This window comes from Sus scrofa, chromosome 4 (assembly GCF_054392235.1).
Source record: "Sus scrofa isolate SSC_HxYL_T2T_F1_AM1 chromosome 4, Sscrofa_HxYL_maternal_Yorkshire_Landrace_v2.0, whole genome shotgun sequence".
In the NCBI taxonomy this organism is placed as follows: Eukaryota; Metazoa; Chordata; class Mammalia; order Artiodactyla; family Suidae; genus Sus; species Sus scrofa.
In genome coordinates, this window is record NC_139386.1 from 100415959 (window position 1) to 100442405 (window position 26447).

General features: G+C 40.8%; 1 protein-coding gene and 1 long non-coding RNA gene across 6 annotated transcripts in view; one reads left to right on the top strand and one right to left on the bottom strand.

Annotated features, from left to right (window-relative positions):
- Positions 1 to 26447, top strand: part of GATAD2B (GATA zinc finger domain containing 2B) — a 97795-nt gene that overhangs the window by 47467 nt on the left and 23881 nt on the right. The window lies entirely within an intron of this gene.
- LOC146404069 (uncharacterized) lies at positions 469 to 26209 on the bottom strand. The gene is made up of 3 exons (XR_014844173.1): positions 23886 to 26209; positions 18672 to 18752; positions 469 to 777 (listed from the first exon to the last, which is right to left on the bottom strand). It is a non-coding gene; the product is annotated as an uncharacterized LOC146404069 (long non-coding RNA).

Genomic DNA, 26447 nt, shown 5'->3' on the forward strand with positions numbered 1-26447 from the left:
GGATCACCTCTTTGTGGAATAAATACCTGGCTAGGGTGCTACTTATAACATTTTCCTATCTGTTACGACTAGTTTAGTATACAGAGCTCTGAATATCCTTGAGGGTATTCTGGGGAAATTTTTGTGAAGCTTTCCTAAAGCTTATAGATCTCCTAAAGCTTTCCCTTCATGACCACCTCCCAGCTCTTGTTTCCTCAAGTACAAAAGTGTGATTACCCGCACAGGCCACTGAATTCAGATGTCTCTGGTTTTACTTGTCTGATTACAAGAGGGTGGATATGGTAAATATTTGGCTTGTGTGTGTGCTACTGTTTTCATATGTTAAACCTGTGTCAGAGAATAACTGAATAAATTCAAGATGACTGATGGAACAGAATGTTACATGTAACCACCATCAATAAAATGTCTGAGAATTGAAACCCACTTCCTTGCTATGGTGGAAGGTTTTAATCATGACTCTCCTATGTATTTATTTATTTATTTATTTGCTTTTTAGGGCTGCACCCAGGGCATATGGAAGTTCCCAGGCTAGGGGTTAAATCTGAGCCATAGCTGCCAGCCTGTACCACAGCCAGAGCAGTGAGGGATCTGAGCCACATCTGCGACCTACACGACAGCTCACGGCAGGCGCCTGATTCCCCGACCCACTGAGCAAGGTTAGGGATTGAACCTGCATTCTCATGGATACTAGTCGGATTTATTTCTGCTTCACTACAACAGGAACTCCCATGACTCTCCTATTTATTGTGTGACCCTGGACAGGTTTATTTAGTCTTTCTGAATCTCAGTTACTTCATTCAGGATGGGGACAATATGAACTTCATTGGGATGTTAAATGAACATTTAATACTCCTGTGAAGTTAATATGAACTTCACAGGAGTATTAAATGAAGTATTGTTTCTGTTGTTCTTAGCTCACAGTTTTGATATTTAGCCATTGCTCAGATGTTATCTCCTTTCTCCTATTCCTCCTGTGCCTTTGCCCCTGATAACACACCATGTTACTCTCCTTCCTGTTGAAGTGCACTTTCCCTCAACTGTTTTCAGATTTGTGTGATTAATGTGTCACTTGAAAAATGGTTTAACTGGGAAGAGGCTCTCCTAAGTATGTATATGAAATGCACCTAGGAGATCATGTTTTTCAGAGCAGTGTGAAAGATTACAACCGTTCAGAACTCTCCTCCTGCCCATTTTTATTAGTGCTCTGGTATAAAACATGGAAAAAAATTTTTTGTTTTCTTTTAAGTATTATTTTTATTATATTCCTAAGGAAAGCCTATATTTATTTCTATTTTGCCCAAAGAAAAATGGAGTGTTATAGATAAGTTCCGAAGAAGGTGGGAAAATGTGACTAACTCTTAATCATTTATTTAATTATATACTCCTTAGATTACTTACTTGCCTGTTTTTCTTGTGAGTATTTAGGGCAGTCATTCAACTATAGAGTGCCTAATAATCACCAAGAAAACCGGTAAAATTCTGATTCCTTGGCTCCTCCCAGAGAAATTCCAGTTCATTACTTTGAAATGGCCCTGGGTAGATGCATTTTAAACACATATCTGAAGTAATTGTGATGTAGGTGGTCTAAAATAATACTTAGAGAAACATAAATTTAAAGTAAAAGGAAGATAACAGAATTTACTTAGTTTCAGGCATGAATCACACCTTGGTCTACCTTGTCCTCTATAGCAATATTTCTCCAAGCCTTTTGTGGTGACCAGTTTTTTATTTTTATTTTTTTTTATTTTTTTATTTTTTTTGTCTTTTTGCTAATTCTTTGGGCCGCTCCTGCGGCATATGGAGGTTCCCAGGCTAGGGGTCGAATCGGAGCTGTAGCCACTGGCCTACGCCAGAGCCACAGCAACTCAGGATCCCAGCCGCGTCTGCAGCCTACACCACAGCTCACGGCAACGCCGGATCTTTAACCCACTGAGCAAGGGCAGGGACCGAACCCGCAACCTCATGGTTCCTAGTCGGATTCATTAACCACTGCGCCACGATGGGAACTCCTATTTTGTTTTCTAATATACCATGGACCAATATTTTCATAAATATAGTGAAATGAATTACTGGAAAAGGGGGATAAGAAAAGATATTAAAATTCAATCTCAGTTTTTTTCATTTTTTAAGGTTTTATTGAAGCGTAGTTAATTTTACAATGTTGTGATAATTTTTACTATACAACAAAATGATTAAGTTACACATGTACGCACATCCATTATTTTTCAGATTTTTTTCCCCATGTAGATTATTACAGAATACTGGGTAGAGTTCCCTCTTCTATACAGCAGATCCCTGTTGGCCAGCCATTCCGTATACCATAGTGTGCACATGCCAATCCCAAAGCCCCAGTCACACCTGTCCGCTTTGATAGCCATAAGTTTGTTTTCAAGTCTCTGAGTCTGTTTCCGTTATGCAAATAAGTTTGTATACTCTCTTTATATTCCACATATAAGTGATATATGTGCCTTTCACTGTCTAACTCCCTACGTCCATCCATGTTGCTGCAAATGGCATTATTTTATTCTTTTTTATGGCTAAGTAATATTCCATTGTATATATGTAACAAATCTTCTTTTTGTCTTTTTTTTTTTTTAGGCCCGCACTGAGGCATATGGAGGTTCCCAGGCTAGGGGTTGAATTGGAGCTGTAGCTGCTGGCATATACCACAGCAGCAGCAACACAGGATCCAACCCATGTTTGTGACCTACACCATAGCTCATGGCAATGCCAGATCCATAACTCACTGAGCAAGACCAGGGACCGAACCTGCGTCCTCATGGATGCTAGTCAGATTCATTTCTGCTGAGCCACGATGGGAAATCCATGTACCACAACTTCTTTATGTATTTCTTCGTCAGTGGACGTTTAGGTTGCTTCCATGTCGTGGCTATTGTAAATAGTGCCACAATGAACATTGGGATGTATGTATCTTTTCTAGTTATGGTTTTCTTCAGATAGATGCCCAGGAGTGGGATTGCTGGATCATATGGTAGTTCTAATTATAGTTTATAGTTTGAGGAACCTCCATACTGTTTTCCATAGTGGCAATACCAATTTACATTCCCACCAGCAGTGTAAGAGGGTTCCCTTTTATCTAAACCCTTTGCAGCATTTATTGTTCGTAAACTTTTTGATCATGGCCATTATGGTGGTTGTAAGGTGGTACCTCATAGTAGTTTCAACTTGCATTTCTCTAATAATTTGCGGTGTTGAGCATCTTTTCACGTGCTTTCTGGCCATCTGTATGTCTTCTTTGGAGAAATGTCTATTTAGATCGTCTGCCCCCCCCCCCTTTTTTTTAATTTTATGGTTCCATCTGCAGCATGTGGAAGTTCTTGGGCCAGGGGTTGAATCCAAGCTGCAGCTGATACCTACACCACAGCTGTGGCATTGCAGGATCCTTTTAGCTCACTAGTCTGTGGACCACACTTTGAGTAGCATTTTTTCAGAAAATGACGTTGAGTTTGTGTTGAAACTGACAAGCTAGAAACCTAGTCTTTTCTGCAAATCCCAGGAAGCCTGATTTCTTCAACTATAAAATTAAGACAGTTTTACGCCAAGAGCTGTGGTGTAGGTCAAAGACAAGACTCGGATCCCTTGTTACTGTGGCATAGGCCGGCGGCTACAGCTCCAATTAGACCCCTAGCCTGGGAACCTCTATATGCTACAGGTACAGCCCTAAAAAGACAAAAGACAAAAAAAAAAAAAAAAATTAAGACAGTTTATTACTTTGCCTATCTTCTAGGGATGTTATCCTCATATGAAATATTGTCTGGAGTTCTTGTCATGGCTCAAGGGTTAATGAATCTGGTTAACATCCATGAAGACACAGGTTTGATCCCTGGCCTTGCTCAGTGGGTTAAGGATCCAGCGTTGCTGTGAGCTTTGGTGTAGGTTACAGACACGGCTCAGATCCTGCGTTGCTGTGTCTGTGGTATAAGCCAGAAGCTACAGCTCCGATTTGACCCCTAGCCTGGGAACCTCCAATGCTGTGGGTGCGGCCCTAAAAAAAAGGCAAAAAAAAAAATATATATGTGTGTATATATATATATATATACACACATATATATATATACACACATATATATATACACACACACATATATATGTGTGTGTATGTATATATAGTCTATGTAAAAAATACATTGCAAACTAAAAAACTAATACGTTATATTAATCATCAGAAACATTTATTGAACAGATTATTATTGTACAGGGACTTTGTCGGCAACTAGAGATACAGAGATATATGGTGAGGAGCTTAACTATTGCGTTGCATCTTTGCCACATAAGATTGGCGGTGTGCTAAAAAAAAAAAAAAAAGGAGTTCCCGTCGTGGCGCAGTGGTTAACGAATCCGACTAGGAACCATGAGGTTGCGGGTTCGGTCCCTGCCCTTGCTCAGTGGGTTAAAGATCCGGCGTTGCCATGAGCTGTGGTGTAGGTTGCAGACGCGGCTCGGATCCCGCGTTGCTGTGGCTCTGGCGTAGGCCGGTGGCTACAGCTCCGATTCAACCCCTAGCCTGGGAACCTCCATATGCCGCGGGAGTGGCCCAAGAAATAGCAAAAAGACAAAAAAAAAAAAAAAAAAAAAAAGATTGGCGGTATGCTGCCCTGATTGAATTCCAACTTGATAAAAATTTTCCTAGATTTGTGCAAACTTTTTCTGAATTTCAGTAGCATGCTTGTATTTTTTAAATAGGTAACTTTGGAATGTTTTTTTGCAATACCTGAAGTAAGAATGTTTTGAAAGTACATAACATGTTTCTCTAATAGATTGAAATGTTTTGGAAACAAGCACTCTTGGGTTGTATTGAAATTTCTGGTCCTCTTTGTATGTGGGTCCTTTTCTGTTAATTCTTGAGCTTATTACCCCTTCTCCCAATTGGCTCCCAGTCTCAAGCTTGCTGCCCAACTCCATACCCTTTGTCTCTTCTAACTACCTCCTCTTCTCAGAGTATTTGCAGGAAATAGAGATCCTTGAAACCAGGACTTTTTAACTGCCTTTTATGTACTGGTTAGATGCAAGAGATAAGAAAATGCATAATACATAAGGTTCCTAACCTCTGGGAGCTCACAATTTTTTAAGGAAAAAGGACAAATAAGTAATGAGATGGGTACTGACGTGTTCAAAAAATAGTTTTTGGTGTTTGTTTTGTTGCCACACCCTTGGCATGTGGAAGTCCCCATGCCAGGGATCGAAGCCACACTGCAGCATCAACCCAAGCCACTGCACTGACAATGCCAGATTCTTAACCAGCTGCACCACGTGGGAACTCCATGTTCAAAATATTTTGAGGGAGTTCCTGTTGTAACTCAGCAGGCTAAGAACCCAACTAGTATCCCTGAGGATGCAGGTTCAGTCCCTGGCCTCAGGCTCTCAGTGGGTTAAAGGATCTGGTGTTGCCACGAGCTGCAGTGAAGGTTGCAGATGCAGTTTGGCTCTGGCCTTGCCATTGCTGTGTTGTAGATTGTAGCTGCTCCGATTTGACCCCTCGCCTGAGAACTTCCATATGCCATAGGTGCGGCCCTTAAAAAAAAATGTTTTGAGAACACAGAAAGGAAAAACTAAGGGAAAAGGGAAGATTTCATAGATAGGATGACCGTGTAATTTACCTTCCAAAGAGAGACACTGTCAAAGAGGAAAGGGATACTGATGGTTATCAAGCGGGGACAACAGGTATAAATTGGGACTGTCCATGCAAACTAGGACATACTGTCACCCTATTCATAAAAGAAATGTTTTTGTGTAGTCTTAAAGTAAGAGTTGTTTACTAGGGAAAGAAAATAGCACACAGAAAAGCTTGGAAGCATGAAAGAATATGTGGATGTATCCATAAAATACTTAAGGGCAGGCATAGTAGAAGATAAGTTTGCAAAGGTAAATTGAGACCAGATGATGAAGGGACCTGTGTGCTGTTGTAGATAATGGGAAGTCTTTTATGTTAACGGTGGGATAAGATTAGATTTTTTTTTTTTTTTTTTTTTTTTAAAGATCACTTTACTTGGCTCAGCAGTTTTCGAACCCAACTAGTATGCGTGAGGATGTGTGTTTGATCCCTGGCCTTGCTCAGTGGGTTAATGTTCTGGCATTGTCATGAGATGTGGTGTAGGTCCCAGACCTGGCTTAGATCCAGCATTGCTATATGACTGTGGTATAGGCCGGCAGCTCAGCTTCAATTCAACCCTTAGCTTGGGAACCTCCATATGCCTCAAGGTCAGCCCTAAAAAAAAAAGGTCACTTTACTGGCTATATGGAAGATGAAGTAGGGGGAAGAGGGAGCCTTAGGTACTCATACTGCAGAATCATTTAAAATATTTGCCAAGACAGTTCCCCTTGTGGCTTAGTGGAAACAAACCCAACCAGTATCCATGAGGATGCAGGTTTGATCCCTGGCTTTGCTCAGTGCGTTAAGGTTCTGGCATTGCCCTGAGCTGTAGTGTAGGTCTCAGATGCTGCTTGGATCTGGCATTGCTGTGACTGTGGTGTAGTGTGGCAGCTGCAACTCCACTTTGACCCCTAGCCTGGAAATTTCTGTATGCTACAGGTGTGGTCCTAAAAACCGAAATAAAAAATAAAATAAAGCGTTCCTGTTGTGGCTCAGGTTAAGGACCCAGTGTTGTCTCTGTGAAGATGGGGGTTCAATCCCTGGCCTTGCTCAGTGGGTTAAGGATTCGGCATGGTCAAAGATGTGGCTTGGATCCAGTGTTGCCGTGGCTGTGGCATAGGTCTCAGCTACAGCTCCAATTCAGCCCCTAGCTTGGGAACGTCTGTATGCCACAGGTGCAGTTGTAAAAAGAAAAAAATAAAGTAAGATATTTGCCGTAGATTAGGAGAGAAAAGATATTCTGAACTAAGGGATGGTTGGAAAGTTGGAAAGAATGAAGAGATCCCCAGAGATCTTTAGAAATCTTTAGACTTGTGGGGGGAAAGGCACTTGGCTTCCAGGATACCACATTTTCCTGATTTTCTTCCTATCTCGCAGACCACTCCTCAGTCTTATTTGCTAGGTGTTCTCTTCAATTTGTAAATGTTTGGAGTGCCCCAAAGCTCAGTCCTCATACCTCTTCTCTTTACTTTCACTTCTTAAATGATTTTTGTCTACCTCCATGATTAAATCTGTCTGTAATGTTTATGACTCCTGAATTTGTATCTTCAAACATCTCCTCTTAACTCTAGACTTGTAGTCTAATAAGCATTTAAACTTAACATGTTAGAACTACACTTTTCATTTTTCACTCCAGACGTTCCATTATTCACCATTTTCATAAAAGGCATCATTATTCATTCAGTTGGAGAGATAATAGCCCTGGAGTCATCCTTGACTACTTTTTTCCTCCTACTTCACATCCAGTACACCAGCATTTCTGTTGGTTCTTCTTTCAAGGTATATACCTTGATACTTGGTTTAGCCCCTGTATTGCCTCTCCTACCTCATTTTCCTGCCACTCTCCCTCTTGGATATGGCACTTCATCTTTACCTTTTTACTGGTTCTAGCACACTAAGTACCATTCTGGCTCAAGCAGCATTTTTGCTTTTTTCTATGCCTGTTACCTTCTCTCTGAGATACGTGCATAGCTCACTTCCTCACTTAACTCAGGATTTATCTTTTTAGATAGGACTTTCCCAGCTGTGCTTTTAAGAATAGTCTCTTCCAGGAGTTCTTCGGTGGCACAGTGGGTTGGGAACCGGACTGCAGCGGCTCTGGTCACTTTGGAGGTTCAGGTTGGATCTCCTGCCTGGTGCTGTGGGTTAAAGGATCCAGTGTTGCCACAGCTGCTGCTGAGATTCAGTCCCTGTTCCAGGAACTTCCGTAAGCCATGGGTGCAGCCATAAAAAGAAAAAAAATAGTCTCTTCTCTCCATCTGACACTCTATATCCCCTTTTCATGCCTTTTTCAAGGTACTTATCACTACTTTATGTGTGCCTATTTTTTGTCTTTTTGTCTCTTTTTTTAAGCGCCACACCTGTGGCATATGGAAGTTCCCAGGCCTGGGGTCAAATTGGAGCTGCAGTTGCCAGCCTCCGCCATAGTCATAGCAACACAGGATCTGCTCCAAAAGTCTGCAGCCTGTGCGGTTTGAGGCAACGCCAGATCCTTAACCCCAGGGCAGGGATTGAACGTACATCCTCATGGATACTAGTTGAGTTTGTAACCTGCTGAGCCACAACGGGAACTCTCCCTGTCTATTGTTTCTTTTCCTCACTAGAATGTTAAGACCATGAGGATAGAGACTTTGTTCAGTGTTGTATCCTCAGTGCCTTTTTAGGCACTGAGTGCCTAAATGCTAATAAATATTAAGGATTTCATAAATACTGTATTTCTTGGAATCTAAGATTTTTTTTTAATTGAAGTATAGTTGAGTTACAATGTTGTGTTAGTTTCTGATGTTCAGCAAAAGTGATTCAGTTATTTTTATTTATATATATACCTTTTTTCATATTCTTTTCCATTATAGTTTATTAAGAATATTGTATATAGTTCCCCATGGTATACAGTCAGCTCTTGTTTGTCTATTTAATTAATTAATTTTTGCTTTTTTAGGGCTGCAGGTGTGGCATATGGAAGTTCCCAGGCTAGGGGTTGAATCGGAGCTGCAGCTGCAGGCTCATGCTACAACCACAGCCACAGCAACACAGGATCCAAGCTGCATCTGTGACATATACCACAGCTCATGGCCATGCCAGATACTTAACCCACTGAGTGAGGCCAGAGATCGAACCTGCGTCCTCATGGTCAGGTTCATATCTATTGAGCCACAGTAGGAACTCCAGTTTATCTATTTTATATGTAACAGTTTTTATCTGCTAATCCCAAACTCCTAGTTTATCCTTCCCCTACCCCCTTTCCCCTTTGGCCATCATAAGTTTGTTTTCTATGTCTGTGAGTCTGTCTTGTAAATAAGTTCATTTGTGTCATATTTTATTTTCTTCTTCTTCTTATTTGGCCACATTTGTGGCATGTGGAAGTTCCTGGGCCAGGGACTGAATCCATGCCACAGCAGTGGCAATGCCGGGTCCCTGACTCACTGAGCCACCGGGGAACTCCTGTGATGTATTTTAGATTCCACATGTAAGTGATACATCATATGGAATTTTTCTTTCTCTTAGTGTGATAATCCAGTGTAGTATAACCTAATATATATACTAATACACTAATACGTAGATTATAGATGATCTAATATCATGATTTCTGTACTTAGTATGATAATCTTTAGGTCCATCCATGTTTCTGCAAATGGTATAATGCCATTGATATTAAGATGTATCAATATTTTATGAACCAATAAGAAAGAAGAAATAGTGTGACTTGTTAGATGCTACTGATTATAAGATATACCTTGATGTCAAAGGTTAAAATGGAGGAAAATATGTATATTAGAATTAATGAAAAAAGTATTTGTTTGAAAGAGTGAAGTAGAGTCATCTCACATGACTTTAGGTTTACTAATTGATCAAGGGATTGATAGTATCTATTATAAATACAGAATACAAGAGAAAGAATAAGATTGATGGAAGAAAGATTACCTCCTCACATTTGTATAACTCGTGAGGCAGAAGCAAGAAGAATCCTGCAGGAAGGGTGAAGAAATCAGAATTATGTAGTCTGAGACCTGGATTCTATTCTTGAAGTCATCCACATTACAACACTCTTAACTACTAGGTCACTTTTGAGCGTAAACACATCTCCAGATTTCTCAATTACTGTATGATCCTTTTTTTTTTTTTTTGGGGGGGTCTTTGCCTTTTCTAGGGCCACTCCTGTGGCATACGGAGGTCCCTGGGCTAGGAGTCTAATTGGAGCTGTAGCCCCTGGCCTACACCAGAGCCACAGCAATGCGGGATCTGAGCCGCGTCTGCAACCTACACTGCAGCTCTCGGCAACGCCAGATGCTTAACCCACTGAGCAAGGCCAGGGATCTAACTCGCAACCTCATGGTTCCTAGTCGGATTCGTTAACCACTGAGCCACGATGGGAACTCCTACTGTATGATTCTTGAATTCACCCTTGGATTACTTGTATTTCTTGCTACTGTGTACATACTACGTCCTTCCAAACTATGATTTCCGGAGAATCTTCACTTGTTCTCTTCATTGAGATGAAGCTTCATTTCTTCTGGCCTTCTTTCTGTACTATTGGATTGTCTAATTTGGAGCTCTTTGAAATAGTACTTGGGAATGAATGTGTCTTGGTAGACCTCTGCCTGATTGTCTCCCAGTGGCAGAAAGCAAACCAGGAATTACCTCTTTTTCAAATACAAGAAGGGGTGCTGGTTTTGGCGCTTCCTGTTCATAATTGTCATAAGGGTTTATTTACTACAACTATTCCATTCTGAACCCATAGAATTCTCTAGTCTGAATTCTCCCTATATCGCCCTCTTCTTCATTTTACCACTCTGCTTTTAGACTTGAATAGATGAATATAGTGGATTTGGTGACTAATCTTTACACATTTTATCTACATGAAAATTTTCTCAGGTGCAGCTAGGGTTAGTGCTTAGGATTGCAAAAGGTATCTTGGTTCTGTGAAAGGACACTGTAGCAAAGGTAAGGCTAGAGCTACATAAATATTAAGTTATGGTTATAAAAAATTATAAAGCATACTAGTTCTTCCTTTTAAAATATAAAAGCAAGATAGGGGTCTCTTCTCATCTGATGTGCCATTTCTCCCCAAGGCAGTTCGTAGGACTGTGGCAGCTAACACAGAATGATCTCACTCTTCAGGTGGGACCCTGTCATCTGGATTTAAAGAACAATTTAATCCCTCACAAGCCCAGCAGTAACCATATGCTAGTATCCAGAAGTCTACATGCAGGTCACCTTGATAGTGCTACTCTTTTGAATGTCACACACTGTCTATATTACATATATCTACATTACTTTCCTCTTCTCTGTGGTCAGGTTAAAGGCCTCCTTTTGAAAAAGAAGTCTGTTCTGTTCTGCTTATCTTTTTCTTTTCTTTTTTTAATTAAAACTGTCTAAGGACTTCTTAATTTAGAAAAAATATATAAATGTTTAAATATGTTGAAAAATGTAAGGAATGAGTACAGGAACAGTTATATAACTACTATCTTGAATCAACAGTAAATGTTTTACGTATTTGCTTCATTAATATGTAACACATGCGTATTTTTGCTGAATCATTTCAAAGTAAGTTTTAGACGTTACCTCTAAATACTTAAGGTCTCTGTGTTAGGCAGAATAATGCCCCTTCCCCCAAGGTGTCCACATTCTAATCCCCAGAACCTATGACTATGTTCAGTTTCATGGCAAAGGGGAATTAAGACAGTAGATAGAATTAAAGTTGCTAATCAGCTAACTTTAAAATATGGTATTGGGGAGTTTCCTTCATGTCTCAGTGGTGATGAACCCGACTAGGATCCATGAGGACACAGGTTCAATCCCTGGCCTCGATCAGTGGGTTAATCCAGCATTGCCTCGAGCTGTGGTGTAGGTCACAGACGTGGCTCGCATCCTGAGTTGCTGTGGCTGTGGTGTAGGCCAGCAGCCCCCAGCCTGGGAACTTCCATATGCTGTGTGTGCAGCCCTAAAAAGACTGTGTGTGTGTGTGTGTATGGTATTGGAGTTCCTGCTCTGGCACAGTGGGTTAGAAACCTGACTGCAATGGCTTGAGTTGCTGCAGAGGTGTGGGTTCGATCCCTGGCTGAGCGCAGTGGGTTAAAGAATCCAGCATTGCCATAGTTGTGGCTTGTGTTGCATCTGCAGCTTGAATTTAGTCCCTGGCCTGGGAACTTCCATATGCCACAGGTATGACCATGAAAAAAATAAAAATTGAAGAAACAACTGTAAAATATGGGTATTATTCTGGATTATCCTGGTGGGTGCAGTGTAATCCCAAGGACCTTTAAAATGGAAAAAGGCAGAAGAGAGTCAGAAAGATGGCTTTGAAAGTGGTGAAGTGACCATGAGTCAAGGAAAGCAAGTAGCTGCAAAAGGCAGGGAAATAGGTTATCCTCTAGGGAGTCCAGGAGGAAGGTAAAAAGCCTTCCCAATGCCCTGAATGTGGCCCAGTGAGACTCATTTCAGACTTCTGACCTCATAGAATAATAAGTTTGTACAGTTTAAACCACTGTTTGTGGTAATTTGCTGCAACTGCCATAGAAAACTAATACAATTATTTCTCCAAACAAGGACAATTTTCTATTCATCCACAATACCATTATCACACCTAATAAGATTAACAGTAATTCTCTAATATTATTTAATATTCAGTCCATATGAAATTTCCCCAGTTGTTCCTCAATTTTGTAGATTTTCTTTTTTCTTGTTTTTGACTGCTCCCATGGCATGTGGAAGTTCTGGGCCAGGGATCAAACCTGCGCCACAGCAGTGACCCAAGCTGCTGCAGTAAACACCACCAGATCCTTAACTCACTGTACCACAAGAGAACTCCTAGATTTTCTTTTTAAGCCAAGATCCAATCAGATATCATATCTTGTGTTTGGTATGTCTTAAGTGTCTCTTAATCTAGAACATTTTGCACTTCTTCCCCTCTCCCTCCTTACTTGCAGCTTTTGAAGAGACCAGGCTTGTGGATTTGCAGCATGTTCCACCTTGTAGATTTGTCAGATTGTTTCCATATGGTGTCACTTAGCTTGTTCTCTGATTCTGCTTCCGGTAAACTAGACTTCAGTGTAAAGTTTGTGTTTTTGGCAAAAATACTTCATGAAAGATCCTGTTTACTTCATACTGCGTCACATGAAGAGGCATGTAATATCTGATTATCTAACTGTTTACACTGCTAAGTTTGATCTTTGGGTTAAGGTGACAGCAAGAGCTCTCGGTATTGTCAAGATAGGTTTTTCCTTTTGCAGTTAGTAGTCTGTGGCATTGTTTTGTTTAACGGAAGCTAGGAGGCCCATCTTCTCTGAAAGGATACTGAGATAGTTATTATAAAAATAAATTTTAAATGTCCAGACCATCATTTTTGATTCTAGAGTATGGCAGACCATATAACTTTAAAACTGTTTGCACTTCCATTACACAACACCTAGTAATGCTGGATAAAATCAAATAAACTTTTTAAAATTTTTATTTATTTATTTATTTGTCTTTTTGCTATTTCTTTGGGCCGCTCCCACGGCATATGGAGGTTCCCAGGCTTGGGGTCGAATCGGAGCTGTAGCCCCTGGCCTACGCCAGAGCCACAGCAACGCGGGATCCGAGCCACGTCTGCAACCTACACCACAGCTCACGGCAACGCCAGATCGTTAACCCACTGAGCAAGGGCAGGGATCGAACCCGCAACCTCATGGTTCCTAGTCGGATTCGTTAACCACTGCGCCACGATGGGAACTCCAAATAAACTTTTTTTTAAACAAACTTCTTTTAAACACAGAGCTGAGCCTGAAAGAAGTAAGGATAATTCTCAGGAGCCACACGAATATTCTGAAGGGAACTGAAAATGAGAGTGTGCATGTGACTTAATGCTGTGGCAGTTCTGGGGGCATTTCTAGTTTTAGTAACCAAAAGAAAGCTTTAGATCTGTGTGGAACAGAGTTACAGATAAGAGAATACCCTTATAAAACTGGGAGTCTTAAAGGCTCATGCTCAGGGAAGGGAAGTGACCATAAAAAAATTCCTTCCCCTAGTTTAAGGAAATAAAACTTTTTTTTTAAATCTTAGCCAAGGCTCTGATTAGAGGTGGATGGGAATATCCCCTGAAAATTTAAGTATGAGCCTGCTCTTATATGGGTTTAAATTATTTTAGCCCGAGATCCCCAAGCTGAGAAATAAATATAAAAAAGTATTCAGAACAGGAGTTCCCACTGTGGTGCAACAGGATGTCTTTGGAGTGCTGAGACACAGATTTGATCCCTAGCCCAGCACAGTAGGTTAAGGATCTGGTGTTGCCGCACCTGCCACATAAGTCCATAAGTTGCAACTGTGGCTCAGATGTGATCCCTGGCCCAGGAGCTCCATAGGACACAGAGTGGGGAAAAAAAAAATTCAGAACACTTTATACCTCTGAGATAACTAGCAGAAACACATGAAAAACTACTCTGGGAATTCCTGTTGCGGCTTAATGTCGATGAACCCGATTAATATCCATGAGGATTTGGGTTTGATCCCTGGCCTTGCTCAGTGGGTTAAGGATTTGGCATTGCTATGGTGTAGGCTGCAGACACGGTTCAGATCTGGTGTGGCTGTGGCTGTGGCATAGGCCAGCATCTGCAGCTCCAGTTTGATCCCTAGCCTGGGAATTTGCATATGCTGCAGGCAAGGGCCTAAAAAGCAAAAACAAAAAAAAACTACTCTGGAAGAACAGGTCCACAATCCAAACCACACAAGAATTCCTACAAATAAAGTCCCAGTGAAGACAAGCCGCTCTTTAAAAAATGATGAAAGTGCAAGTAAATAATTCATTTACTATGAATAGGAATCAGTTTAACAAGCAGCAGGAGCTGAAAACTTCACATAATAGATTCATTGACTATAGTCCGTAAACTAAATGTTTTAAAACTATTAAATACAAAGATTTGAGAAGATAAAAAAAACCCACGAAGTTCCTGCTGCGGCACAGTGGGATCCAAGGTGTCTCTGGAGTGATAGGACACAGGTTCAATCCCTGGCCCAGCACAGTGGCTCAGATCTGATCCCTGGCCCAGGAATTCCATATGCTACAGGGCGGCCAAAAGAGAAAAAAGAAACCTTTGTGGGGAGACATATTTGAAAAAAGAACTAAATAGAATATCTTTTAAAAGGTAAATTGATGCAAGTATTTATCTAGTATGTATTATGGGCCAGGCACTGAATAAAATAGGAAAAAAACCAAACCAGGCTAGGAGCCCCACTGTGGTGAGCAAGTTAAGAATCCGACTGCAGTGGCTCGGGTTGCTGTGAAGTTGTGGGTTCAATCCCCAGTCCAGTGCAGTGGGTTAAAGGATCTGGTATTGCCAGAGCTCTAGGGTAGGTCTTAGCTGGGGCGTGGATTCTGTCCCTTGCCTGGGAACTTCCAAATACCATAGGTGTGGCCATAAAAAAGAGAGGGGGGGAGAGAAACCAAAAAACCTCTCCCAGTGAGCTTATGTTTTAGTGGGTGGGAAACAGACCAACATATATGTAAATATGCCAAGTGGTCATGATTACCAAGATGAATAATAAAGTATTATAAGGAAGTGACAGAGTAATGATGAAAAGTGCTATGGGGTTTCTATTGTTCGTGTTGTTTCTTTGTTTTTGTTTTCCTTAATAGAGGCATTAGGAAAAGGCTCTCTGAGACATGAAGGAAATAAGGGAGCAAGCCACATGGCTAACAAGGGAGAAGAGGGAGAGTAAACTAACTGGAAAGCGAGGGATGGGAGAATATTGGGAGATAAATTATGTAGGGTCTTAGGGACTACAATTAAGACTTGTAATGCTGTTCTGGTTACTGTCGCTATTTAACAAGTTAGTTACCCTAAAATTTAGTAACTTAAAACAACTGTTTTCTTATGCTCTTGGATTCTGTGGGTCAGGAATTCATTCAAATTGGGCACAGTGATGATGGCTTATTGCTGCTCTATAGTGTCTGGGGCTGCAGCTGGGAAGATGTAAAAGTGGAGAAGATGTATCAGTGTGGGGCTGGAATCATCTGGGTGCTTATTCACTTACATCTGGTGCCTGGGCTAAGATGACTTAAAGAGTCAGCTGAAGTGTCTACATGTAACTTCTCCCTGAGGCTTTGCTTCTTCATAGCATGGCAGCCTCTGGGTAGTTGTACTTCTCAGAAAGTAGTTCAGAGGTCCAGACTCGAGTGTTCCAGAGGATAAGGTAGAAGCTGCATTGCTTTTTATAGCCCGGTGGCAGAAGTCACCTAGCATCACTTCTGCTATAGGTTGAAGCAGTCATAAGTCCACCTGAATTCAAGGGAAGGTATAGATCCCACACACACATACTTGTGTGAAACTTCAAAGAATTTGGGGGATAGTGTTTGTAAACCACCTCAGATACCATTAAAGTATTGTGAGCAAAGGAGTGGTACAATCTTACTCAACTTTTAGATCACTCTAGTTTCTCTGAAAAACAGACTGAGGCGAGCAAGAACAGAAGCAGAGTTTAACAAATACTACAATAGTCTGGGCAGGAGATGATAATAACTTGGACTAGAATAATAATAGCATTAAAGTGGTGATAAGGGGTCAGATTTGAAATATGTTTGGAAAGGAGTGCTGACAGAATTTACAGATGGAATGCATGTTGGGTATGAGAAAGAGGAACCAAGCTGACTCCAAAGTGTTTGGTTTGAGAAACTGGTTGAATGGTGGTGTCATTTACTGTGGTAGAAAACATTAGGGGAAGAGAAATTTTTCATCCAGGGAGTTAAGGAATTCATTTTTGGACTTAAGTTCATAAAATGCCTGTTTAGACATCCAAATGGAGATATCAGTTAGGCGATTGAATATATGAAGAGAACTCTAGAAGAGAGATGAGATCTAGGAATATAAATTTGGGAATCAGCATATAGATATTCTTTAAAGCCGTGGGAATATATGAGATTACGTAGGGAGTTGAGTATAAATAAAGAAAAGGTACAAAATTGAGCCTAAGGGTATGCTTATAGTTAGAATTAGGTATATGAATAGAAACTAGCGAAGGAGAATAAAAATAAATGGTCATGAAGACATACAGATGGCCAGCAGCTACATGAAAAGGTGTTCAACACCACTAATCCCCAGGGAAATGCAAATCAAAACCATGATGAGGTATCACCTCACACTCGTTAGAATGGCTGTTGTCAAAAAGACAAGAAGTTAGTGTTGGCAAAAATGGAGAAAAGGGAACCCTTTGTGCACTGTTGGTGGGAATGTGAATTGGTACAGCCACTTTGAAAAACAGTATGGAGGAGTTCTTTGGTATCACTGCTGTGGTGCAGATTTGATCCCTGGCCCGGGAACTTCCACGTGCTGCAGCCGTGGCCCCCCCCAAAAAATAAAATAAATTTAATCCTTAATTTAAAAAGGAAAACAGTGTGGAGGGGCCTCAAAAAAAAAAAAAATTAAAACTAAAACTACCATATGATCCAACAATTCCACTTCTAGGTTTTATCTGAAGGAAAGGAAAACACTAACTGAAAAGTTAATGTACCCTCATGTTCTTTGCAGCAATAGTTGCAGTAACCGAGACATAGAAGCAACCTGAGTGTCCCTCGATTGGATGAATGGATAAAAAATGTGTTATGTATGTGTATATACACACACACACCATAGAATTATTAGCCAAAATAAAGGAGGAAATATTACCATTTCTGGTAGCATGAGAGCATTATGCTAAGTGAAATAAGTCGGACAGAGAAAGACAGATGTGGCATTATTTCACTTATATGTTGAATCTAAACAAAAACAAAAAACCCAGACTCATAAAGGACAGATTGGTGGTTGCCAGGAAATGGGGCAGAATGAGTGAAGGTGGTCAAAAGGTACAAACTTCCAGTTATAAAATAAATAAATCATGGAGATGTAATGCACAGCATAGTAACTGTAGTTAATAATACTTTTTTAAAAAAATTGAAGTGTCATTGATATACAATACTGTGTTAGTTGTAGATGTCCAGCAAAGTGTTTCAGTTATATATATTCTTTCAGATTATTTTCCATTATAGGTTACTGTAATATATTGAATGTAGTTCCTGTGCCATACAGTAAATCTTTGTTGCTTATCTATTTTATGTATAGTAGAATTATGTATGTAGTTTTCAGACAAAATAAGCTTTAAGGTCATAATTAGGGAAACTTTTAAGAGACAAATAAATTGTGAAGTGAAAGATAAATTTAAGATGACTGAAAAAGTTTATCATCTTTGTTTTCAAAAAGGTATTTTTTTGACAAGTATGGTACTTGAGCTTGTCAGGTTTTTTTCTTTCAGTATTTTGAAGGTGTTGCTGTCTGCTCTTTTGCATTGTTTCCAACAAGAAATCTGATGTTATCTTTATGTAATATGTCTTTCCCTCTCCTACTTTGGCTGCTTTTAAGATTTTATAGTCATTTTTTGAGCAATTTGATTATGATATCCCTTGGTATAGTTTTCTCCATGTTTCTTGTGCTTGGGGTTTGTTGAGGTTTTTGTATTTGTAGATTTATAGTTTTCATCATTTATTCATTTTGGCCATTATTTCTTCATAAATTTTTTTCATTTCATCTCTCACTTCTCTTTGAGGGATTTCAGTTATTTGTATAAACTAAAATTGTCCCCTGAGGTTCTTCTTACTTTTTTCTATCTTCAAGTTTTAGTGGGTTTTGGGTTTTTTTTGTTTGTTTGTTTGTTTTATTTTTTTGGCTTTTTAGGGCCGCACCTGCGGCATGTGGATGTTCCCAGGCTAGGGGCCAAATTGGAGCTATAGCCGCCAGCCTATACCACAGCCACAGCTATGCCAGATCTGCGCCTCTTCTGCAACCTACACTACAGCTCACGGCTATGCCGGATCCTTAAACCAATGAGCAGGCCAGAGATCAAACCTGTGTCCTCATGGATCCTAGTCAGATTTGTTTCCACTGAGCTACCCTGGAAACTGATTTGTAGATACTTTTATTGCTATGTCTTTGGTTCACTGGTCTTCTTTTCTGTAATACCTGATCTGTTCTTAGTATTTTTTAATGTCTTTATTGAGATATATTTCGCATACCATAAAATTCATTTATATACAGTTCATTGGTTTCAGTATAGTCACAGAATTGTCTGTTATACCACAGTCTAAGATTAGAACATTTTTATCATAACCAAAAAGAACTCCTCTGTTCATTAACCTCTCCTCAACCCTAGGCAACCACTAAACTATTTTCTGTTCCATAGATTTGCGTATTCTGGACTTTTCATATAAATGAAATCATATAATATAGGGCATTTTGTAACTGGCTTCCTTTACCTAGCATAATGTTTTCAAGGTTTATTTATGTTGTAGTATGTATCAGCATTTCATTCCTTTTTATGACTGTATAATATTCTATTGTATATACCACATTTTGTTCATTTGTTCAGTGTTAATGTACTGATTTTTTGGCTGTTATGAATAATGCTGCTATCAGCACTCGTGTACAGATTTTTGTGTGGAGATGATATTTTTAGTTCTCTTGGTTGTATACACATCAGTGGAATTGGTGGGTCATGTGGTAACTATGTTTAACTTCGTGAGGAATTTCCAGGATCTTTTCCAAAGTCGATTGTACCCTTTTACATTCCTACAAGCGGTGTGTGAAGATGCCAAATTCTGTACATGCTCAGTGCTTACCTGTCTTTTTTATGATAGCCATCTTTTTTGCAGCTCTTACTTCTGTCCTTTTCTAAATTAGCTGCCTTTGTCTCACTTTATCCCTACACCCTCATCTCTGTCTCTTCAACTCAGGAGTCTGCCTGGCTCTGCCTCATTTTCTCCTGTCCTCGAAACTCTTCCATGGCAATAAACGAGTGCAGTTGTAGAGCTCACCTCATTTGTTTTCTGTCCCTCTGGGATCACTCTCATTTGTTGACTGATGTCTAGTGTCTTGAAAACCTTTGTTTCATGTTTTTTTGTCTGGAGGTTTTTTGTTATTTCAGGTGGAGCGCAAATCTAGCCTGTGTTAAACCGTCTTGGCCAGAAGTGAAAATCACATCATTGGTTTTAATGTTGACAAAATTGATACCTAAATGTTGAACTGGAGAATGGATTACTGAAGCATATATTTTTGCTCTAGAGTTCTACACAGCAGTTAAAACAAATGACCCTAGGAGTTCCAATTATGGCTCAGCGGAAACAAGTCTGACTAAATCAGCTTTGATCCCTGGCCTCACTCAGTGGGTTAAGGATCTGGCATTGCCATGAGTTGTGGTGTAGGTTGCAGACTCGGCTCGGATCCTGGATTGCTGTGGCTCTGGTTGTGGCCAGCAGTGCCAGCTCCTATTTGACCCCCTAGCCTGGGAACTTCCATGTGCTGCAGATGTAGCCCTAAAAAGACAAAAAACAAAAACAAAGAAACTAGATAGAGCTTTATGCATTTATTTGTATAATCTTTAAATATAAAGAAATTAAACAACGAAAAGCAAAATGAGGAGTGCCCGTTAATGGCGCAGTAGAAACTAATCCAACTAGGAACCATGAGGTTGCGGGTTCGATCCCTGCCCTTGCTCAGTGGGTTAGGGATCCGGCGTTGCCGTGAGCTGTGGTGTAGGTCGCAGATCTGGTGTTGCTGTGGTGTAGGCTGGCAGCTACAGCTCCGATTTGAACCCTAGCCTGGGAACCTCCAATGCCTCGGGTGCGGCCCCCAAAAGGCAAAAAGACAAAAAAAGCAAAATGATAAAGGACATGTGCAGGAGCTACTTTTTAAAAAATATGCTAACTGGAGTTCCCGTCGTAGTACAGTGGTTAATGAATCTGACTAGGAACGATGAGGTTTCAGGTTCAATCCCTGGCCTCACTTAGTGGGTTGAGGATCTGGCATTGCTGTGGCTGTGGTGTAGGCCAGCGGCCACAGCTCCAATTCGACCTCTAGCCTGGGAACCTCCATATGCTGCAGAAGCGGCCCTAGAAATGGCAAAAAGACAAAAAAAACAAAAAACAAAAAACTATACATACAAACTATACTATGTATTATTTATGGATGTATGTGTAATATAATGATAACAAATCCATTATAATGCCTTTCTCTGGGGAGGGAAGACAGGAGGATAGAAAGTAATTTGGTGGTAAGTTGCACAGCGTGCTTCAGCTGTATCTGTAATGTTTAATTCACTAAAAATAAATTTGGAAGTCACATATATAACAAATGACTAGTGTCTGGAATATTTAAAGAACTCTCAAAACAGAACAGTTTAAAAAGAAAAACAGAGAGTTCCCGTTGTGGCTCAGTGGTTAACGGACTGGGCTAGTATCCATGACGTGGATTCCATCCCTGGCCTCGCTCAGTGGGTTAAGGATCCGGCATTGCCATGAGCTGTGGTGTAGGTTGTGGATGCAGTTCAGATCTGGTGTTGCTGTGGCTGTGGTGTAGGCCAGCAGCTACAGCTCTGATTTGATCCCTAGCCTGGGAACCTCCATATGCTAAGGGTGCGACCCTAAAAACAAAAAAAGAAAAAAAGAGAAAAAGAAAACTACCCACAGTGAAGTATTACTATACACCTATCCGAATGGCTTAAATAGGAGTTCCCATCGTGGCTCAGTGGGAATGAATCTGACTAGCATCACTGAGGACACAGGTTCAATCCCTGACCTTGCTCAGTGGGTTAAGGATCTGGAGTTGCCCTGAGCTGTGGCGTAGGTCGCAGATGCGGCTCTGATCTGGGGTGGCTGTGGCTGTAGTGTAGGCCAGCAGCTACAGCTCTGATTCGACCCCTAGCCTGGGAACCTCCATATGCTTTGGGTGCGGCCCTTAAAAGAAAAAAAAAAAAAAAAAGAATGGCTTAAATAAACTATAATAATGATAGCAAATATTAGTAAGAATAAGAAGAAACTGGACTTCTCAAACATTGCTTATAGGACTATATAATGGTACAATTACTCTGGAAAATAGGTTGGCAGTTTCTTTCATTTGCAATATGGCTCAGCAATCATACTCTTGAGCATTTATCCCAAATAAATGAAGAATTATGTTCCTACAAAAACTTGTATATGAATCTTAATAGCAGTTTTACTTGTTATAGCAAAAAACTAGCAACAACTCAGCTGTCCTTCAGAGGGGGTGAATAAATATGGTACATCCATACCATGAACTGCTACTCAGCAGTAAACACCAAAAAGGAGCAGACTATTGGTAAATGTAACAACTTGGATGACTCTCAAGAGAATTAGGCTGAGTGAAAAACAGTCAATCCTGAAGTTGTATGGTCTATGATTCCAGTTATGTAATATTTTTGAAAATACAAAAAAAGTTGTTTTGTTGTTTTTGGTTTTGTTTTGTTTTTTGGCCACCTTATGGCATATGGAGTCCCCAGGCCAGGGATCAGATCAGAGCTGCAGTTGTGCCCTACACTGCAGCTGAGGCAGCACTGGATCTTTTAACCCATTGTACCGGGTCAGAGGATCAAACCTGCGTCCTAGCACTTCAGAGACCCCACCAGTGATCTTGTTATGTCACAGTGGGAACTCCCAAGACACAAGTTTAGGTATAGAAAACAGATTAGTGATCCACTGGGGCTTGCTTTGTGGTTGGAAGTGGTCATGGGGAAAGGTGGTTGTGGTTATAGAAGGGCAACATGAGTGATACTTGAGGGGATGAAACTCTTCTGTGTCTTGGCTACAGTGGATACATGAACCTATAAATGTGACAAAATTGTATAGAGCTAAATATACACAAATGAATACAGGTGTAACTAGGGAAGTTTGAAAAAGATGGTAGCTTATGTCAATTTTGATATCTTGGTTGTGATATCATGGTAGTTTTGCAAGGTGTTACCATTGAGGGAAACTAGGTAAACGGATACGGAATCTTTCTGTAATATTTCTTAAAACTTTATATAAATCTACAATTATCTCAAAACTTAGAATTCAATTTAAAAAATGGGGGTGGAGTTCCCGTTGTGGCTCAGTGGTTAACGAATTCGACTAGGAACCATGAGGTTGCGGGTTCGATTCCTGGCGTTTCTCAGTGGGTTAAGGATCCGGCATTGCTGTGATCTGTGGTGTAGGTTGCAGACCCAGCTCGAATCCCGCATTGCTGTGGCTCTGGTGTAGACCAGCAGCTAGAGCTCCAATTCGACCCCTAGCCTGGGAACTTCCATATGCTGCGGGAGCGGCCCAAGAAATGGCAAAAAAGACCAAAAAAAGGGGGGGGGGTTCCCTTTGTAGCTCAGTGGAAACAAATCTGACCAAATTTTAATGTAGTCCCCCATTTTATTTTATGTATTTTTGTATCCTTTTTTTTTTTTTTTTTTTTTTAGGGCTACCCCTGAGGCCTGTGGAGGTTCCCAGGCTAGGGGTCTAATTGGAGCTGCAGCCGCCGGCCTACACCACAGCCACAGCAACACCAGATCTGAACCACATCTGTGACCTACACCACAGCCCACTGCAGTGCTGGTCCTTAACTCACTGAGCGAGGCCAGGAATCAAACCTGCGTCCTCATGAATACTAGTCAGATTAGTTTCTACTGTGCCACAATGAGAACTCCAAAATTTGGTCTCTTTATCATCCTATATACTTACCTCCATGCTTGAAATATTTTGTAACTAAAAGAACACAAAAGTCTTTTCAGCGTGTGCAACATCATGATTTTCTTATGACCTTTTGGAAAATTGGGTCAAAGGGAAAGAAACCCATAAAGAAAAATAATGGAAACGTAAGAAATGAATTATTTTTTCTTTTTAGGGCCTCACCAGCAGCATATGGAGGTTCCTAGGCTAGGGGTCAGATCAGAGCTACAGCTGCTGCCCTCTGCCACAGCCATAGCAGCTTGGGATCCGAGCCACGTCTGTAACCTACACCACAGCTCAAGGCAATGCCAGATCCCTGACACACTGAGTGAGGCCAGGGATTGAACCTGCATCATCCTCGTGGATACTAGTTGGATTCGTTTCCACTGTGCCACCACGGGAACTCCAAAGTCTAGATTTTAAAAAGGTAAATGTTTATTAGAATTTATGAGAAAGGTAATTTTTTAAGAAAGTACTTCCATTCCTACTTAGAACTTTGAAAACAAAATACTTTTTTAAACTTATTGTTTTATGTATTAAAGAAACACTGTTTTGGAGTTCCCATTGTGTCTCAGAAGGTCAAAGACCAGATGTAGTCTCCATGAGGATGTGGGTTTTTTTGTTTGTTTGTTATCTTTTTAGGGCCACACGTGCAGCATATGGAAGTTCCCAGGCTAGGTGTTGAGTTGGAGCTGCAGCTGCCAGCCTACACCTCGGCCACAGCAACACCAGATCTGAGCCACATCTGGGACCTACACCACGCTCACAGCAATGCTGGATCCTTACCCCACTGAGCAAGGCCAGGGATTGAACCCAGTGTCCTCATGGATACTAGTCAGATTGATTTCCGAACTCCCGAGTATGTGGGTTTGATCTCAGGCATTGTTCATTGGGTTAAGGATCAGGCATTGCTGCAAGGTGTGGCATAAGTTGCAAATGCAGCTCAGATCTGGTGTTGCTGTGGCTGTGGTATAGGCTAGCAGCTGCACCTCCAGTTCGACCTCTAGCCTGGGGACTTTCAAATGCCTCAGGTGAGGCTGTAAAAAAAAAAAGTACTATTTTGCTTCTTTTTGTTTGTTTTTGTCTTTTTAGGGCCGCACCTGCTGCATATGGAAGTTCCCAGGCTAGGGGTCGAACTGGAGATGCGGCTGTCGGCCTGTACCACAGCTCACAGCAATGCTGGATCCTTAACCTGCTTAGCAAGGCCAGGGGTCGAACCTGCATCCTCATGGATACTAGTGGGATTTATTACCACTGAGCCACAATGGGAACGCCCTGTGTTGCTTCTCTATCTTGTTCAGTATAACTGCTAAGAACTGTTCATGAAGTAAAAATTGTCTTTAAATTTAGTTATGTTATATAGCTATAGAGAGGCTTAAATTTCATCATTTTTGAGAATTGGAGGTTTTCTGACTTAGCTGATGATTAAAATTTTTCTGTAATATGAGTAAATGAGGGAATAAATGTAAAGGATCTTATACATTGCCTAGTAAATAGCAGGCAACTCAATAGATGTTAATTCATTTTGCTCATCTCTATCCCTTCATCCTCTTCCCTCACAAGATCTCCTCAGGCTTTAATGCAGACCTGTTTTTTGATTTGAGAGTAACAATGAGATGAAAACTTAAGAGGCATGAATCTGGAGCTGTGTCACCAGCTGCCTATTCTTCTTTTTTTACAGCAGCCAACAGTAAATTTAAAGCTGTGCGTTTTTCTGCTGTAATCATTGGACACAATTAATTACTCTCTTGTTGAAATTCTCCTTTAATTTGCTGACATTTCATGCCTTCCTCGTTTTCCCCTAGCTCTCCTAGTTTCCTCTGACCAACTAATCCTGAAATGTAGGTATTGCTTGGCCCTCTTCCTTCTGACAATATTTTTTTGTTTTTTTTTCTGGGCAGCTTCACTCATCCCTATACATCAGCTAACCTCCCTTACCTGTTCAAATATTTATCTCCAGCACTGGTCTGAGCTCTGACTCTCTTGTTTGTGTGTTGTGTGTCTACCTGTTTATTGGACATCTCCACTCTGATTTCATTTTGGCACTTCTGACAAGCATTATCCATTCAATATTTTCAATTTAGGTAACAGAAAACCCAGTTCATACTGGCCTGTGTTACAGGACTAGCTTCAGAGTAGTTTGATCTGGTGGCGTAGCTATGTTCGTAGCTCTCATCTCAATGCTCTACTGTGCAGTGTCGTTTTATCTCCAAGCTGCCTTCCCTAGTGGTCACAAGATGGCTTCCAGCAGCAACACGCCAAGGCTTCATATTTTCTCATTCAGAGGAAGACAGTAGAGTTGATAAGACTTGGTGACTTAGATTTAAGAGTCTGGAAGAGTCCAGGGTGATTCCCAGGCTTCTAGCTTTTGCCTCTGGATGAGCTGAATTTTCTTCAGTACGAGGAAGAAAAGCAGGATATAGGGAAGGTAGAGAAAATGAGTTATGTAAACATCTGAGTACTTAGTTTATTATATGCACATCTGTCTCCTGTCAGAATGACATTGTGCCATAGTCTTTTTTCACCTTTACTCCTAGTACCTAACCCTAAACTTGGCACACATTATATACTTAATGTTTGTGGGGAATGGATGGATTGGATGCATGTACAAATACATGAATACACAACACTGCCTTTTTAGGATTATCTAGCTCTGAAGTTCCCCTTGTGACTCAATGAGTTAAGAACTCGATATAGTGTCCATGAGGATGCGAGTTCAGTCCCTGACCTCATTCAGTGAGTTAAGGATCTAGCGTTGCTGCAAGCTGCTAGTGTAGGTCACAGACCCAGCTTGGATCTAGGGTTGCTGTGGCTGTGGCATAGGCTGGCAGCTGTAGCTCCAGTTCAGCCCCTAGCCTGAGTTCCTGTCATGGCCCAGCAGTTAATGAACCTGATTAGCATCCGTGAAGAACATGGGTTCAATCCCTGGCCTCATTCAATGGGTGGAGGATTCTGTGTTGCTGCTCTGGCGTGGGCCAGCGGCTGTAGCTCCGACCGAACCCCTAGCGGATGCAGCCCTAAAAAAACAAACAAACAAAAAAGACCCCTAGCCTGGAAACTTCCATATGCCATAGGAACAGGCCTAAAAAAAAAAAAAAAAAAAAAAAAAAGATTATCTAGCTCTGAGCAGGGAGATGTATGTATAATAGATTTTTTTTCAGTGAGCCAGACCTGCATTAGAATTCCAAATTAACTATCCAGAGCTTTGCAATCTTGGGATACTTGCTTTGACACTTTTTCCCACCCCTAAAGCATAAACGATACCACATATTTAGTAACTTGTTAAGGAGATTTAAATAAGAACACAAGATAAAGTGCCTGATAGCGGTTTGGCTTTTAATAAGTAGG